This window comes from Myxocyprinus asiaticus, chromosome 14 (assembly GCF_019703515.2).
Source record: "Myxocyprinus asiaticus isolate MX2 ecotype Aquarium Trade chromosome 14, UBuf_Myxa_2, whole genome shotgun sequence".
Taxonomy (NCBI): Eukaryota; Metazoa; Chordata; class Actinopteri; order Cypriniformes; family Catostomidae; genus Myxocyprinus; species Myxocyprinus asiaticus.
Window position 1 is genome coordinate 38,515,230 of NC_059357.1, and position 6,000 is coordinate 38,521,229.

Sequence of the window (6,000 nt, forward strand, 5' to 3'; positions counted from 1 at the left end):
TCTTGTTGTGTGTCTATGCTTGAAACAGCACGTGTAACATAGTTTTAAGAAATATGTTAGACTGTGTCAAGAGCCCAGTGGGGAGTTTTGTGCTGTTAACTTCCTGAATGTACTTCAGTCTTAAACAATGACTCGGTCAAGCAGGGTGAGACCAGAACACAGAGCTCTGGGTAAAACACACTCCGAAAACAGTGTTCCTACTGTACATTAATCACATAACACAAACACCTGACTGAGGTATATAGTTTTTAGTACTCTGTACAGATCTTAAACAGTAGGGAGGGAACTTTTACATGTTTAAGTTTGTCCAATTTAAGTATGCTGGTGTTTCTTTTATAGCTTCTTTTAGGCATGCCTTTTCACTGTATGTTTGCATATCAATGCTTGACAGGAAACTGGCAGAGGTCCTTGTTTACTCTGTCTTGTTCTGGGTTGAGCCAGCATTCAGGAGGTATAATGGGTGTGAACTGGTCTTCTAAAAGAATCACCACATTATGTTCAGATACATACAACAGGTTTCTTTAAAGGGGAAGTGTGTAATTTCTGCGCTACTAATAGCACTAAACGTTTGTTTGTTTCGAATGACATTTGCCTCAACCAATGGCATGAGTGAGAGGAGGAACTAACCAAGTGTTTTAAACTTTGAAAACAATCATTATTTTTGCAATTCTGTTTGCTAACGCAAGTAGTGCAGCAATTACACATTTCATCTTGATTTATAGTGGTGTGCATTTCCTGTCGTTGGGTTTTGAGAAAGTGGGCAGGGGGCAAGGTCACCCTAGAATGTATTAGGCCTTCTTGAGATGAGCTGGCATGGACTATCATACAAATGCGTTGTTATGAGATTGGCAGTATTAAAAATTGAATAAGAGAATCCGATTGGAAGTGCATGGAAAGTGTGTGTGTGTGTGTGTGTGTGTGTGTTGGGGGGGGGGGGGGGGGGGGGATTGTTATCAAAGTCCAGGATAATGACCCAGTTAGGTGTATTCTCTTTATTTTTTATTTTTATTTGTATTTTTTGTTCTGAACTCACTGTTTCTATTGATATCTATTGATGATATGTGTTTATTTTCTCACAGTCATTGCTTTGACAGTTGTCTGGGCCAAAGAGGGATGGTTTTATGTAAGCATTTGCGTCATTGCAGGTCATTATGACCCTGTATCAGCACATATTAATAAAAAATAACTAAATCAACATTGGTCATTTATTGTGTATTTTTGTGGTAACTTGGAAAGCACACACTCATTGTAAAAATTTCAGGCATTCGGGTGTGTCATCTTTCGCCACCAATTTCTCTCTAATGGTTACACTGGATAGAGCGAAAATGTCCGGTTGTTGCCTTGAGATATTTCTACCTGATCTGACACTTTCAATGGTGTTCCTCAGTCATTCACATTAAATGAAATTTAGATTTCAATAAAACCATTTAATTTAGACATTACCATAGAAAACAAATTTTTATACAGTATTACTAACAACAAAAAATAAAAAGAAGAAGAATTTGGCCCTTTATTATTTGTTTGCTCTTTTTATAAATTGTAATTGTTTTCATTTTACTCAATGATAAAATGTTTTTAAATACAGTATCTGAATTGTGAACAGAATTATTGGCAACACTTTACAATAAGGTTCCATTTGTTAACATTAGTTAACATGAACTAACAATGAAGAGTAATATAGTAATACATTTCTAAAATCAAAAGTTGTAAATGTTACCATTAGTTCATGTATTTTGAACTAATATGAACTAACAAAGAAAATGTGTATTTTTATAAACTAACTTTAAAAAAGATCAGTAAATGCTGTAAAAATATATTGTTCATTGTTAGTTCATGATACCTAATGCATTAACTAATGTTAACGAACGAAACCTTATTGTAAAGTGTTACCGACTTATTACAATTATTTGAATAAAATTAGAAAAAATTTAGTTGTTTCAGCTCAGCTGTTTTTGGGGGAGTGGCCATAGGCTCTTGCACCTGAATGTATAATTATATGGGCCTGGGTAAGGTATGGAGGCTTATGTGGAGCGTAAATAGTTGTTGTTGGTAATTAATAAGGGTTATAGTTGTGTATACAGTTCTACTTAGTGTTACCCATTCTGTTTTGCATTAAATTATGGTCTTTTATTTTAAGTCACAATCATGGAGATTAGTGTTCCGTCTAACTAAGTTTAAGCTTGTTCTCAACATTATAATTCTCTTAAACTGAACATGTAGATATTGTAGAAGAATAGATACTTTAGCTCTAATATTATCTTAAAGAATGATATTTAGACATTCAAATTACCCTTCATGTTCAGCTGGACCCTACTGGACTGTACACTGAAGTTGAAGTATATAGAGATAACATAAAGTTTATATAAGCCTTATGTATCGCTGAGAACTTTATTAGGAACACTATGGTCCTACCACCCCTGGAGTCACAAGTTCGAATCCAGGACGTGCTGAGTGACTCCAGTCAGGTCTCCTAAGCAACCAAATTGGCCCGGTTGCTAGGGAGGGTATAGTCACATGGGGTAACCTCCTCGTGGTTGCTATAATGTGTTTCTCGCTCTCGGTGGGGCGCATGGTGAGTTGTGCGTGGATGCCACGGGGAATAGCGTGAAGCCTCCACATGCGCTATGTAACGCGCTCAACAAGCCACGTGATAAGATGCGCAGATTGACGGTCTCAGACACGGAGGCAACTGAGATTCGTCCTCCGCCACCCGGACTGAGGGGAGTCGCTACGCCACCACAAGGACTTAGAGCACATTGGGAATTGGGCATTCCAAATTGGGGAGAAAAGGGGAGGAAAATTAAAAAAAAAGGAACACTATGGTCCTAATAAAGTGCCCAACGTGGTTATCTGAGTTACCGTAGCCTTTCTGTCAGCTCGAACCAGTCTGGTCATTCTTCATTTATCACTCTCATCAACAAGGCACACCTGTATGTCCACAGAACTGCCGCTCACTGGATATTTTCTGTTTTTGGCACCTTTCTGAGTAAACTCTAGAGACTGTTGTGCATGAAAATCCCAGGAGATCAGTAGTTACAGAAATACTTAAACAAGCCCGTCTGGCACCAACAATCATGCCACGGTCTAAATCACAGAGATCAAATTTTTTTCCCCATTCTGATGGCTGATGTGAACATTAACTGAAGCTCCTAACCCGTATCAGCCTGATTTTATGGATTGTGCTGCTGCTACACAATTGGCTGATTAGATAATCTCATGAATAAGTAGGTGTACAGGTCTTCCTAATAAAGTGCTAAGTGAGTGTACGTACTGTAGGTTAAATGAACATGATTAGATTTTGTTGGATTTACTCAATATAATTAATCTCTTTCTACAAAAAAAAAAAAAAAGAGAATTTTCAACTCATGTCTTAAAGGGTCATGAAACACAGAAACACATTTTTGGAGATGTTAACAGTTATGTACACATTGCACATCATTGAAAACAATAACAGCTCTCATTATGTTCAATACTAAGGGGAAAGTGGTTAATTTTATGTTTTTTTTTTTAGCCATTTAGTTTCTCCGGTTTAAAAATGAAAGTTAAAGCAATGTCACAAAATGTAAGGTATATGCATGAAATCTAAGATGTGATTGGTTAGAGAGTATGTGTCAAGGTCATTAGATTCTGACTAATGTCCATTTCTCTACATTATGTATGGCTTCCATCCAATCACTGCCCTGCATTATGCATGAGATTCTATAACAACGTTGAATTCCACGTTATGCCACAAATGCTGTTGATTGAGCTTAACTTGTATTGAACCCGGAATATTCCTTTAACCAGCATGTAATTAATGGTTAGTGCTGGCCTAGCTGGTAGGCTAGCAAAGTCATGCTTTTCATCTGTGAAACCTTTCTGGTGAAGCTAGTTAAAAAGCCTTGTTGGGACACCAGCACACCAGCATCCCATGCTGGGGCACTAGCACACAATCATAACAAAAGCTGGTGACCAGTATTGCTGGTCTTTTCAGCAGGGATACCATGTGTGGATTTCTTTTGCCATGAATTTAATTAGTTTTATATTTAAATAACTTCTGACCAGCTCTGATTTTTCTGGTCTCTGATCTACTTTTTTAAAATCTTTTCTAACCAGCCATATCTAGAACCAAAATGTCATACACACATGGGGGTGGGCTCCATTAACTTGTGGCAGTCTACATAACTCCAACAAAACTCCAACAAAATGTATCTAATGTATCTATCTAGTTGCAATTCTGTCTGGTGACACAAGTGGCGCAGATATTACAAACTTCAGCTAAAAAGTCATTTGTAATAACTAATAGGCAGTGCTTGAGTTCATTATAGCACAGTAGCAGTAGAATCACAAAGCTTTGCTATGTAAGGTTTTCATGAACTCTTTTATCAGCGGTTAGAGGAGATGCTTACAAAAGAAGTGAAGTGTGGGGAATTTGAGTTGTGTCCTATAGGACATCCTTACCAGAACAGCCTATATTACATCAGGATAAATACCCCAGAGAGAGGACTTATGTTATTGCTACCATACATTTCTTTTACATGTTTGACGCCTTTTAAATATGTATAAGTTATTCAACTAACAAACAACTTTTATAGTCTGACACCCAGTGGAAGGGTGTTCACTCACATCTAAATACATTCCTTGTTTTAATGCTGGAAATGAATATAACTCTTGAAGCGCTAAAGCCCGTAGTTGATTTGTTCATACGAGCACCAGCAGGTCATCCTATTTCACAGAATCGCAACATTTAACTCACAGAAGACGACAATGAACCAGCCAACCAGCCTCTATTCACTTTTACATGCTCCTTTGAACTGTGAAGATGAGGCATCAGAATTTTTATTTTTGTGTGTGTGTGTTTTTCCCAAAGGCGGCTGGTCTCTGCCCTAAAGAATTCATGCAAACAGCAAAAAAAAAAAAAAAAAAAAAGGAGGCTGAATATACGGAAAGTGCATTTGTATGCATCCAGCGCCTACTCATACTACATTATGAGATTGCCACCACACCTACCCACCTTGGATCGGGAACAAAGAGGTCCATTTTAATGCAGATAGGTTTGTTTGGGCGTAAGATCACACATTTTTTAGTTAATAAAGGTGCATGCAAGCTTAAATATGTTATGTGGATTGATGGTGAAATAGAAATGAGAAAATGATAGAATGTGACTTCAGAAAGTGTTTTGGTGTGTGTTTCAGGGAGGGTGTTTGAGAGTGTGTATTTTTGGTTGTGTCATTGTATTTTCATGGTCCTCCCCTGAGGCTGTTCTCTGCTGAGTTTGGTCATTGTCTCATCTCAGTTACGTTGAGCTGTAAGAGGCCTAAGAGCTTTTTAATTAGTTATCTCTTGTTCATCCGCTCCCTGTTACACACTATGGCTCTGATTTACTAAAGGTTTGAGTGTATAAAAAACACATCCAAACTTGTTAGCATGCAAAAAAATAAAAAATAATCATAAATGTCTGAGCTGATCTACTAACATAGTCTACTGAGGATACCATCTTTCAAATGCACAAAATAGAGTTTTTTTAACCACTTATTTATAATATAGATCTGGATTACTGTTGATGTCATAACATGTGCCACTGCGCCACCATATTGCCATGCCTAATAGAAAATCATCTAATTTCAAAAAGAAGACACTAGTCATTCAGTCCACACTTGAATATCTGAAATCAGCCCGTAAAGCCTTACAACACAAACTTCCTTTGCATGTAATTGTTTATTTATTTAGAGTCTGAAATTTTTCCCACTTTTCGAAAACCTGTGGGAAAATACACACCAAAACATCCAGTGAGTGGCAGTTTTGTGGACGGAAACGCCTTGTTGATGAGAGAGGTCAACGTAGAATGGCCAGACTGGTTCGAGCTGACAGAAAGGCTACGGTAACTCAGATAACCACTCTGTAAAATTGTAGTGAGCAGAAAAGCATCTCAGAATGTACAACATGTGCACGTGTTCCTAATAAAGTGCTCAGTGAGTGTATACAGTATATGCTGCTGTAATAACCAATATTAGGGTTAAA